The sequence below is a fragment of the Pseudopodoces humilis genome, chromosome 6, assembly GCF_049639895.1.
Source record: "Pseudopodoces humilis isolate 2021_Gansu_Grassland_sample_001 chromosome 6, ASM4963989v1, whole genome shotgun sequence".
In the NCBI taxonomy this organism is placed as follows: domain Eukaryota; kingdom Metazoa; phylum Chordata; class Aves; order Passeriformes; family Paridae; genus Pseudopodoces; species Pseudopodoces humilis.
The window spans coordinates 51,044,415-51,058,051 of NC_142205.1; the positions used below are offsets into that span (position 1 = coordinate 51,044,415).

A 13,637-nucleotide genomic window follows, 5' to 3' on the forward strand; every position below is an offset into this window, starting at 1 on the left:
TAAAGAAAAAAATAAACCACTGACTTGTGAAAGACTTAAGATTTCTGCAGTCTTTTGAAAAAATGAGGAAACATTTCTACACAGTCCTGAGAAATATTCTGTGTGTTTACACAAAGCTTGGGTTACCATGGTTTGGAAACCAACCACCCTCTAGTTTCCATAGCCATCTTCACTCCAGCAGCTATGTGCACAAAGCCTGCTTCTTCTGCTTCTTGGAGAGCTCTCACCAGGGTTGATCCTTGCCTACCCAAGCCTTTCCTACAGGCTCAACCAGTCCAAGAAGCACAGAGAGCTTGAAATTACTGACTACAAGAGCGTTCTAATCCCACATTGAAAGACTTTCATATCTACCATCACAGAAACCTGGTCACCTGGGTCCTGCCCACTTTCGCCAGTTTTGGCCAATTTTTACCAGTTTTCCCTTTTGCTAATGGTCAGGCAGGGAGGCAATCTCCAGTGACCTAAGGCAGGGAATAGCATTAGACCTTTAATGACATGCTCGGTATCTCTTATTTCCCTTTTTACCTACCTACACATGTAGCAGCTATGTCTGACAGATCTTCATTAGGAAGAGCAACTTAAAGCAAATAAACAAAAGAATCACAAACAAACAAACCCCACTCACATTGATAGGCAGGAAAAAAAATGCTGAAAATGTCAAGAGGTAGCTTAATTCAGTGACTAATCATGAGACAAGTTCTCCATGGAGTTTAAAAAAATACAAAACCAAACAGCAGGAACATGGTGCATCATGAGAAGGAATTGGATGAAATCTTCACATTTTTCGTGAATAGAATCACTGGGGAGAATTATACAATGAAGAGGGTAGTCAAGAGTAAATATCTACTGTTTGAAATACTCCAGCTCACCCTCATACTTCCTTTTGACCTCACCCACAGTGTGCAGCTATTATTTACAAAGAGTCATTCTCCAGTGGTAATGTATGGGAGGCAAAAAAGAAACCCACCTCAGCCAAGAAAACTATAATGATCAAAATAATGATCAAAATGAAAGGTGTCATTTTAAAATAAAAATTTGACGTAAGAGTACATCCTCAGAAAAAGCCACAAACAATTTACAATCTTTTTAATCTCTCTTCTTTAAAGAAAGAAAAGGCAAGCAGAAGGAATAGTTTCACAGTGTCCCTTAGTCAGTTCTTGATCAACAATGTGTTTGGTCTGCTAATGACTTGTTGATAACAGAAACAGTTCAGGTCCAGCCCTGCAAGGTATTATGTTTCTCCAGGAAGGCTAATAAATGCCTCAAGCTCCATTATCTTTTATAGCAGATTAAGTCCTCCTCATTAAACAAAGAACCTTTTTTCCCTCCACATCAAGAGGAATTCAAAACTTTATAACCATGTTTTATCCAAAAATACATTTGTCCATTCTAGTATAAAAAAAACCCCAGATGTGTAAGTTATTAATCCATCCTTCCTACCAAGATAAATCTACCAGATTAAACCACTGAACCAGTTCATGATTCCCCCAACCTTCTCCCCACATCACTCCCCAGCTTTAAAATTATCAACAATAACACTGAATTGATACAGTGCTAATTTCTACACTGGCATGCTACTTCCACTCACCTCTATGTGTTGTGTACCATAGGATTTGTAAGCAACAACTACACGGTGTATCACAAAAATAGCTAACTTTAGTGGCTGATGTAAGTAAGAAACATTTCTTTCTGACTAAAATAAAGAAATAAATTGACTCACTGATTTTATTAATTGACATAAGATATTCTGAAATTTATCTGGATCCTAAATAAAACCCAGCCTAACAGCTTTTCACAGAAGTGGCTAGGTAGTGCCACTTAGATGAGACATCCAATTCTCTTCTCCCTAGTTCCATTTCCTGCCAAAATACCCTCTATATGGTAACTGAATATTGATTTTTCTTTTTTTCTTTGTTGTTGTTGTTTTTTAATGACAGTGTTGTTTACCTGAGTTGTGCTGAAACTTCATTTTGTCCCAAGTTCCATGTAAGGTCCTGTTCACAGTACTGTGCACCTGAGTCTAGCAGCCCTGCCACAAGGGAAACTTCAATCTGCCCTTGCTCCAACTTGCTCAAATTGCACTAGGAGTTTTCTTCTCCAGGACAGCTCCCTTCAGCTAAGTGCAAAAGATACAAAAATTCTATAACCATACTCTCTACATGATTAAGTTATTCAACATTGCTCCTTTTTATAGGTAGCTCCAAGAGGTGCAACACAAAAACATTAGTCCAGCATTCACTTAATTATCTGGTTAATGGAGCAGTCACTTTTGAGTTAAGAAGATTTTGTGGAAAATGACTGACTTGTCCAGTCATCACCTTCCTTCCAAGACTTGGAAAGGAGATAACTCTTTGGGTCAATCGTATCCAAGATCAGTATTGACAGCAGGCACACTTAAAAATTTCAGTACTTGAGAGGCCTTGAATGGAAAATACTACACTTTTTGGTACTTGCAAAACCTCTTATACATTATATTTAGCCCAGTACGTGTATTTTAGTGACTCCATGTGTCACTGAGACTTACAGTCTGCTCATGTGGAGGGGCTCTGTATGTAAAGGAAAGATAATCTGTTAGCAATCAAGCAGCATTAGTTACCTCTGAAGTCACTGTCCTCATTAAAACTTTGGCTTCCTAAACTCTGTAATACATTTTAAGAATGTATACTACATTCCATTTTTTGCATAGAAGCTTAGAAGCTAAAAGGGATACTATACAGTCAGTAAGACTGACTACCCTAGGTTTGGTCATTTTCCCTCCAAAAGACATGGAGTGTTAATAGTCCTTTCCCCCTAAAATGAAGCTCACATTACTGCTATAATCCATTCCCTTTTGCCAAGATGGTCTCTTACAGAGCAGCAGTCACAGGTTAAACAGAAACAACAGACTAGGCCAAAGAAGCAACCCCTCCAAAACAATTGTCACTCAGAAAACCCATTGAACTGTTTGGTGAAGACTTTATTCCAAACAAATTAACATCATACATCAGCTTCAAACCAGCCTTAGCTGCTGACATAGATTCTCTATAAATTTTTGTCTCTCAGACAATGGCTTATAAGCTCTCACACAGCACATTTATTTTATTTTGCAAGATTTTGTCCTCAGCCACACCCACACAAAAACAACATCAAATTTTCATGGGGTTTTGTTGTTTGTTTTGTTGGGCTTTTCCAAGTTATATTCAAATTGTTTTCTGGCAAGGGTTAGAAATGTGAGGAAATTGAGGCTTGCCAAAACCGTGGGAGAAAATACTCGGCAGACATCATAAACTTAGAAGTTTAAAGCATTAAGAAGAATATCAAAGATTCCAAAATATGAAAGAATATAAATCTGTTGTAAATTTAAATATAAGAGAGATTGAAATGATTTGCAGATTTCATGTTAACTGACAAACTTTGCTCAGCTAAAGCAGCCACAGAAATGCTGGGAAAAAAGCTAAAGCTTAAAGATCCAATGTTTTACAAAGCAGGGACCAAACACTGTTAGCATCAAGTGCAATTAAGCCTAAATTGAGAAAGTATGCAAGAACAAGAATAATTTATTCTATTTATAAGACAAGTAGATGTCACAAAGTAAAAAAATAAAAATCAAAATCAATCCAGGTTCAGTTCTGGTTCAAGTGGTCACAAGTCCCTCACTTTATCTATGAGTTCCCTTTTGAGAATTTAAGCGAGGAAAAATGCCCAGATTTTTAAGTGGACAAATTATTACCTAAAGTGTTCATGAGATATTTCAATAATTTTTTTTTTTCATTTCATCTCTATAAATTTATTGCTAGTTGTTTCCTTGGGAAATTCCCATGGACCAGAAGCAAAGGCAAGTTTTTGTCATCTCTTATCCTTGCAGAAGAGATCTCATTCAGTGCAATGACCCAACCCTAACATCTCTGTGCTGCACATGTGCCACTGCTGCTAAAAGTTACACTGTCATTAACTTGAAAGATTCCTACTTCTTTGAAACATAATATTCTTACTGACAATTCTTCCCTGCTTCTCTTGTCTCAGCATCCCAATTCCCACTCCTCAGAGGTCCCTGAAACAGGCAGGAATGCTTCCCTTGTACTGATTAGTTGCCTCGGGCTTGGGGAGAGCAAGGATCTGACATCTCCAGCAGCAGCCAGGGGTGTCAGGTCATGTGCAAGACAGAGGAGGATTGTGGCACAAACACCAAACAAATGCATCTGCTTAAAAGGGCAGTTCACATTGTTTATGAAGTTGAGATAGGGTCTCTCAAACCTCCTTACTCATCACAGGAAGGAAGAGAAACTTTCCTTTCTGAGCACTTTTTGGGCAGAGGCTCCAACACAGGACTCCACCAGAAGCACCATGAGGTCAGGAGGAAAGCATGTCCTCTTCGCCCCTGCCCCAGCAGGGAGCCGAAGTCCTTTCAAGGCCAGAAATTGCTGCATCTCCATGAATGAAAGAATGTGGCACATGAGCAACTGGAAAGACAAAGGGCTTTTCCCCCCCCCCAACCCCGGTGGGAATAAGGATTCATCTGTGACTAAACTGAAGTGTCAGATGAATCCTGAAGACTTCCTGTCTCTAGTCTCAAACCACTAAGATGACAAAGGCTCAGATCTGGTGCAGACCTTGCCAAAAGCAGAGAGGGTGCACAGGAGTAAGTAAAGAAAACTGTCTTACTTTCTGCTTGAGCAGCTCACTGTGGGTTAGGTAAAACGATACACAGTGCACCAAAGTTAGAGGAAAGTGCAATTGGGGGGGAGAAAAAAAAAATCAGTGTGAGAAAATATTTTTCATCTACATACAACAAAAACACCTTGATGTTGTTAGCCTGTCTGGGATGAGAGTTATGTTGACAGATACATGAAACAACGCCTATAAGACCCCAGTTAAATTATTAGTTACAAGTGTTTATGGTAATCAAACCCACATGTCTTGTGTAAGCACCCAGGTTCTCACACCATGCAGGTGTTACAAGGCATGGTTTAGTTCTCACTCCCCCCTCACACTGAATCATCATCAGAAAGCAGCCACAGCGGGTCTGGATACCAGACTAACAGGTTCACTGATACAATGCACAGACAAAGAAATCCCTACGGTTTTTAATTCTCTTGTTATTTTTCAGGCTGAGTGCTCAGTCCAGAACACGTCCACTGAAACACATCCTATTCAGTGTCAGGCCAAAACACACCCCGCCAGAAAATGTGAGGCAGTGGAGATATATAAAAGAAAAAAACCACACCAATTTATACACAGCTCTTCATTATTCAATCACCAGGCAAATCTGGATTTCACTTCTAATACTGAACTAACAGCAGCATTAGAAGAAGAAAAACACAGGTCTATATTACTGGGCTGTGGAACTCCGCAGTGTTTCATCAGAACACTCAGGTGCACATTTCTCTAGCTTTACTTTGTTGTAGGAAACTTCACTTTGGGAAAGGAAAACTATGTGCGCTCCAAAACAAAAATACTATTTAACAGTTGAAAGCAGATCTGCATCATTAACAAAATCTTAAAAGAACTGCAACAAGTGGTGTTTGCCTACAGGGCTCTTAACAACAAGAGAATATTTGAGGGGAGAACACAAACTTTACTTCACAAAAAACTAAGCAAAAATGACAGGTAATAGTCATCCCTGACTTATCACCATGATACTTTATTTTTCTTAGTATCTTCTACTGAAGCCCTCAGAGCCTCAGATCAAGTAAGATCAGATCTGACTATGTGAAAGGCAGATAAAGGTTATCTGCTTAAGAGGAAATGTCTAGTTTTAGGAAATCAAACACTAAAGCCCAGCCAAGTCTGTTGCAAAAACAGAAATGGAACTAAGAATTTAAAACCTATGCTTAACCACTACATCAGTTCTGACACATAAAAATCTACCTGATATAGTAAGATCAATAATGGAAAACATTTTGCAAGTAATATAGAATTTTAAAATAGCTGTAATCAGCTGCTGCCTATAGCAGGTAATATTACTAGAGAAACAAAAAAATGTTTTTCTACATTATGCTGCAGTGCTTATGGGATATTGGTGACTGTCATCATGAATGCCACGGAAGTCCATTAGAAAATGAGGAAATGAAAGCCAAAATTGCATCAAAGGCCTCCTGGAGAATAGTACTTCATTAAAATCACTTCTAATGAAACAAAATGTAACAAAAACCTAAGAATATCACTTTTCTGATGGTTTTCTGAAACTCATTAAAAAAAAACCAAACAAACCTACACTTCCCTCTGGGGATTATTTATAAATGGGCGGAAAGCAGTAACCGAAAGAACTTCCTGAAACACAGCTATGAACCTTTTCCTCAGAAAAACTAAAAAGCAGGACTTAGCCAGGAAATCACACTAAGAGCAAACAACATTGCTTCATATCAGTCTTCAAAATCTGAACTATTCCATAGCTCCATTTCTGCCTTTTTCTGAAACAAACCTAAACTGAACCCCAAATCAATGCCCCTTCCTCCCCACCCCCAGAAATCAACACACCTTTCAGCATCTCCTGTGTGAAGAGATAACGAAAAGTAAAAAGTGCCTGGATTGTACTTACACAGCCACAATAGCTCTTGACAACAGTGGTGTAGCCCAAAGTACCTGGCTTAAGTTAACCTTTCTGTGGTAATTGTAATATTGCACTGCCAGTGGAGACTCCTTTCCCCTCATGTAGGAAGTTGGCACTTGTACCTCTTAAGCAGAAGCTTTATTGTACATCACAGAGATACTGATAGCAGAATTAACTCCTGTGGTTTTCAAGAGATTTTTTTAGATTTCTATAATGAAGGTTAGCTTAGTTGTGTTCTTACATTCCTAAAATACATATACTCAATGTTTGGGAAATACATCCAATCTACTCCTTAAAAGCACCTATATGTTACTAAAGAGCCCTTTAATGTGGGGGTGTTTCAGCACATACCTCACATTCCTTCCACCCTTCAACAGCAATGAGAAGGCTTTGCAACATGCAGAATATAAAGCAACTTAAAGCAAAACTAACTTAAAGGGGTTTGCAAGCTGGAAAATGCTGTTAAGTAACAGTCAGACTCGTAGTAATACTAGTCATGACCTCACCCAGCCTAGATGTCTTCTGTATTAAATTTCAGCTTGCAAATGTTATTTCTTGCTTACAGCAAGAGCATATGAACTGAACAATATGGAGTTCATTAAAAAATTCCCTGCTGTCCAAAGATACTCCTCAACTCAGTTTTGTAGTGTTTTGGTTTTTTTTTAATTCTGTAAGACAGAAGAAAGTTGTTGGTATTTCAGAAAGTTATTCCAAATCACAAGCAGTCATTTATCATTATCATGTCTTTCATCCATTAGGCAGAGCACTGCAAGCCTGTCCTCACCTTGCATACTGAGGCACACTGTCCATCTAGCACATGCCAAGATCAAGTAAGATTATCTAATTTCCGGATACTTCCTACTGAATTACAGCATTTCAGGGAAAATATATGTGAATAAACCTTCTCTGTTCCTGTCTCCACAGACAGAAATCCATTGTGTCAGATCTAAACCAGAATACAGCTTTGTTTTACTTTAGTTTTACAACAGATGAAAATAGGCTTCTAAACTACTGTACACATAAACAACAAGCCAAAGCTATTACTTTTTCTAATGATCTGCTTGTGTAAAGCTACTTTTAAAACTCTTGGTTTTTGCACTGCATTTTTTTGCTTTAAAAATTTAATCTTTTTTTTCTAAAAGCATCATTATACATCAGAGTGGTGTGATCCCTATAGCAGAACTATAATGGAGGGCAAGTATTTTCATATTGATCTTAAATATAGGAATTAAAAAATGTAGTCTATATAATAACAACATGTGGTAAGTATTTCTTTTTAGGCTAATCCCAAGCATATCTGAAAGATATACATGGTTTCAGGCTTTAAAAGAAACATCTACATGGTCAGCAAAATTACGCAAAAAAACACCCCACCAAACCAACCAACCAAACCTCAAAAAAAACCCAAATCCCAACTTTACTTCCCTGTCTGAAAACAAGCAGCATTTTTTAAAAAACAAGCTAAGAGTCAAATTCAGAATTACTTTTTGCTGTATTTGTCAGACATCTGTGCTATGCAACAATGGTACAGATGTTTCCCACTGGTTAAGGCAAAAAAGCAAGATGACCAATTTAAGGCACTTTAGTTACCACCTGACCCATTGTAAACAGATGGGAACTTCTAGGATCCAAAACTTTCCTCCCTCCATTTTCAGGACAGACTCCCAGGTGCAAACCTCCACCACAATCACTCACCACCTTTCAAATAGTGACACCCCAGTTATCTCCCCCTTCTCCAGCTCTTTATCAGGTTCTGCTGATTATAACATCTGAGCTACTCTCCCAAGCAACCAACCTTTATTCCATCAAGGACTTGGACTATGACGGTAGGAACTTGAAAATTTATCCCAAATCACAGGCTCTCAGCTTGTGAGAGACAGTTTCTTGATGATGGCCTCCTCGTTTTCACACAAAAGGTGACATTTTTAAATATCCCCCTAATCTGACTGCCCTTGGTTTAACGCACCATGAGATAATTATGTAGACAAAATCTCAAAAACATAATGGTAAAACGGCTGCAATTGCTGCAGCTCAGAGGTGGTATTTTGCATTTCCCTGGTGGCAAACAAACTAAAAATAAAATTAAAACAAAACAAAACAAAAAAAACTACCAAAAAATGCATTAAATGTTTCTTCTTTAATCTCCCTTTGCTTAATTTTCAGCTTCCTGAGATGGTATAAACTATATGAGGGCCAAAGGGGAATGTACCTGAAATTAAAAGTGAAAAAAACATCTTTAAACTAAATTTGAAGGAAACATTTTGATGTTCAGTAAACAGCAATCTGCCTTTGGCACTTGCCATTGTCCACTATCTATATTTACTACTGTGTTTATGTTCCTATGCTACTTACTGCAGCAACCTCAAGAAACTGCACAGCCTTTACAAATCTTTTGCAGCTCTAAAAATTCCCAGCAAAACTCTAAGGTACACAGTGTGAGAAAGGCTGCTATTACTATTGCTTAACTCGCCCTCAGTCCCACCCATTTTCCTGGCAGATGAGTAGGTATCATCCTGTACATGTCACTGAACTCTCTTTTTTACCCTGCAACCTTCCATTTTCATCCCAGCAACTCTCCTTTGAACTTCCAAGCAAGCCTTTAGTTTGTTGGATTCACTTAGCTGCAGCATGTTTTGTGGTTCATCTAATTGCTACCTGAGGAGTAGCAAAATGCTCTGTACAACGAGACTGTGAATTCCAGCTGCAAGCAAGAGCTGTAGCCTTCCACTTATTTAGTGTGTGGGCAGGCTTTCCAAAGGCATGGCTTAGCTAAGCTAAACCTGATCAGCTCCTAAATGAGGAGCAAAATATTCCTACCTTGCTTCCAACAAGAGCGTAGATTTACACAACTTTTGGATGGGAAAAAAAAACCCAGCATCATTCATTAGTTTTGAATTCTTTGGACAATGTTTTAACCCAGTATCACTTAATTCCTGAGTGAGATAAAACAGGAGCACCTAAGATGACTCAGTTGACTGCATTGCAATGCACAGCACAAAAAGGCAAAACAAAGTTCCCCAGGATTGTTTAAAGCCTCTGCAGGCTCCACTGAGTGAGCTACCTGAACAGCTGTCACCTCAAAGCTTAGTGACATGGCTAAACAAGATAAGGGAGTGTCTGTTTGGGAGGCATTCTTTTTCACCTAGTTTATTTTTAGAACTAGTATTAATGTTTGAAAGTAACAAACTAGATTTGGGGAACAAGTTGCCAAAGGTTTTGAATAGCATTTCAACTACCTGTATGCACTTTGTTCACATATTCCAAGCCATACTACCTCCATTGAGTTCTGTAAATTTTGTCTCAACTCTCTCAATTAAAAAGAAATTATTTCCTTAATCATCCATCACTTAGTTTTGACATACATGAAACAAGTTATATAAGAAATAGTATTACAAAAAGAATTACAGCAAAAAAAAAAGTTTTCAGATTTTGAAAAAATTACTCAGAAGCTGTGGTGTCTTTCAACCAATTATTATTGCCTCTGTTGAACTGGCATAGGACAGTGAAGCTGCTATTTTCCTAAAAATAACAAATCACTGAAGAACCAAACTAAAGTAAAAATACCTATGTAAGGGAAATGATGATGACTGAAGCTGGGAGAAAAACAGGACTTCAGAATGCATTCTTATCATAGTTTTCTTCAAGCTCATCCATATATGGTTTAGGGAAACAAAATACCTACCCAAGGAACCTATGACTCATAGAACTTACACATGAGTTTTAACCATCATCTAATGTGAAGCCTGTAAATTAAACAAAAAATAGTAAGAAAAATGCATACTGAGCTAGTCTCACTACTGAAAACCCTTTCCAAACTTGAAAAACTATCTTACCAAATAGAATTCAAATTATTCGTAACATTTTTTCTTGTTACCCCATCTTAAATCATGAGAATTTCAGCTGCCCTTAAGCTAAAAGCCTAGACTTCATGCTTCCTGAAAGAAAAACGAAAGTATGATAAAGATTCATATTCAGGCTGGCAGCAAAAAAACATGTCATGGCTTTTGAGTTTACCCACTGCAGATCTCAGTCCTTATGGCTCACCTAAATTTTGTCTCTGAGTCCTGCAGGACATCAAAAATATCCAGGAGGCCTCAGCCTCACCTATGACACTTAAGCAACCCTATGCTTTAAAGACGTTTAGGGAAAAAAAACCAAACAAACCCATGGACATCACTGAAATTCATCTATTGCTTTGTAGCAGCTGTGTTCCTCCACTAAAGAGCTGGAACCAGAACCACAGGAAATGCTCACTGCAAGCTTACTGCACCCAGAAAAAATTCTTCACCCCCCAAAAAAGCACTGTAATATAGCAGTAGAGGAGTAAACAACCTGCAGAGCCCTCCTTTTGCTTACCAAGCCAAGCAATCTCCATACCTTTTGTCCTAAATTAGTAAATTCATAGAGTGAAAGAAATTCCTTTACAAATCAAACTATACCTGTGCAGATCTGCTTTACTAAATAGAGAGGTAAATATGTTTTATATCATTATAGGAAAAACAAAGCCCAAGACTTTCCATCTTTTCTGTTTTAATTTTATCCCTGTACTGCTGACACTTTTCCCCGAAGTTTCACAGGTATCATGATCTCATTCATTTAAAGAAATCCACTATTCTTTATCCTTCTCGCTCCCAGAGACTCATCAAGGCAAATGTCTGGAGGAACAGTCCCCAAAAATAATATTTTAAAAATAGGTGGTGGCTTTTAGCTGTTCAGCAACTTAGAGATTTATTTATAAAAGTCCATGCTAAGTTACTGAACTTGAAAATATATCCAAAAAGCAAGCATCTGGTTTCCATCTGTCCTCATGGGAAACTAGACTGGTTTTAGATGAAAATAAAATATAGGGGTGCAAAAGAGCAAGATCTCAGAAAGGGAGGGATGAATGCAAACAAAAATTGGAGGGGGGAGGAGATCTATCAAGAAGCTAAAATCGCAAGTTACAAAATAAAAAGAAGAAAAACACACTTCTTATTTTTGAGTCATATAATATGAACAATGAACAAATAACATGCCTAAATTCAAATTTCATTTCACAACCGAAAAAAATATATAATTTTGTACTAAACAATGAGACTTGTTTACTGAACATATTGATTTTAAAGACATACAACCCAAAAATACTTGCCAACACATGCAAATGTTAAGCACCTAATACTGCACACAGAGCTGGCAAAGCACAATTTTGTCCATTTGTATATGAGCAACCTCTATGCAAGGTGGACTTGAACTTCCACCTCCTTTCCATGGCACAGAGCAATTTCATGTTTAAAAAACCAGGCTGTGATATTGCCTTACACAGAACAAAGGGAAGATTTTATTTGCCCTCCAAATATTTTGCCAACATTCAATTACAAGTTACAAAACACCTAAATTGGTTTTCCACAAGGGCTACATGCATCTCTTTCTTCATAAATATACTGCTTTAAATCTGTAAGTAAAGGTTTTGAAGGAATCCCTCCCAGACAAGCTACTTCTTGCCCCTTGTTTAGTTTCTCTTAATTTTATTTTTTCTACTTTGCACATGAAGAAGAGGGGAAGCCAAGTGAAAACCTAAGTAGGTTAACTATCAAGTTAAAATATTTATAATAAGGAATCTGATAATAAAGAATTTCCTCTCTTGCCTTTGCCATAGACAAAAGAAGTTTCCTTTGCAGCTTTTAAAAGGCAAAGTGTTGCCCTACCCTGACCACCGTGTAAGCTGGGTTGCTGGAGTACATCCTCAAAGTAACACCACTAACCTTCTAACCATTGTGTTCTTTTAAAGCAGCAGGAAACCAGGGCAGTATCTAAGAATTGATGGACTCTTTAAAAACTAACCTCAAGATCCTTGCATTGTAGTTCAAACTATCACCAGACTGTGTGACAGTACATAAAATCTCAGAAGTGTAAAAATGAAAGATAAATAAAAAGCAGTAACAGCAAAATAAAATATGTCTAGATTTTCCTATTCTATGGCACCAACCTGTATTCTGAAAGCCAGCTTTGCTTGATATTGACAGTATCTCCTTAATCTTAAATGCAAACAGTAACAGCTTAAAACATTTTATTTATTTCTGTTTCATTTTAGGTGAAGAGACAGGGAGAGAAGAATAGAATTCTGGAGAACACTCAATATTAAAATGGCTTATCTTGCCACCCTGTTTATATTCTCAAACTCCCTTTCCATGGGCAGCCAGCAACTCTCCAGTTAGCATGAGTCAGTTTGACTCCAAGAAGCATCTTCTTTGCAGGCTATAAAGAACAAATAAAGAAGCAAAGCAGATCTGTTAAACATCAGGGCAAGGAAGTTTTCACAGGCAGAGGAACCAGGAGAACACTGTCTACACCTTTGCTTTCTTAGGATCCAGGCAAAATTCAAAACAGCTGAGACCATGAGACTGCAAAGCAGCAGAGCCACAAGACAGGACATCTGTCGCACCCCCAGATACCAGGACCAAGGCTACTCCTTTGATCTCTATTAGTTTGATCCTGACTTAGTCTTCAGCTGTCAGGTAGCCAACAGTGGTGAGTCAGATGCTACACTAGGTAGAAAGGGTGAGAACAGCAGGGGATCAGACTAACTCATAATTAATTTGATTTTCCAACCACTCATCTCTGTACCCAACCAGAAGCAGCCTCAGACAAGTTATTACCTGACTGGTACACACCTGCCATTACTTTCCTATATCTGATTCAATATATCTGCCCATTCAATTATGGTGACAGGAGAAAGGGGACCAACCCATCTGCCTGCTGCACTGACTCAGTGGGTCCTGGAAAGTGCATTTCTAAGCGACCTGCCGGTCTCCTTGGGAGCCAGAAAAGCAAATGACACACTAGATACAACATGTAGCTCTCCTAATGAGCTGGTATAATGCCTGTCTTTCATCAAGAAACTTTTTATGCCACCTTTACAAGTTTCACTCAGGGAGATGCCCTAGGCATGAACCACACCACAAGATACTCCTTTCCTCAGACGGAGCAAAGGGAATCCCTTAGTCAGGGTAGCTAAGGACCAAAGCACAGGACAACAGGAAGAACAAGAAAAAACAAGCAGCCTCTTACAGAAGAAAGCATGCACACACAACCATTCAAATGCACGTCACTTAGGGCTGGGAACAAACAC

General features: G+C 38.3%; 1 protein-coding gene across 10 annotated transcripts in view; it reads right to left on the reverse strand.

The window, feature by feature from the left end:
• PDLIM5 (PDZ and LIM domain 5) overlaps positions 1 to 13,637 on the reverse strand; it is a 123,026-nt gene that overhangs the window by 68,521 nt on the left and 40,868 nt on the right. The window lies entirely within an intron of this gene.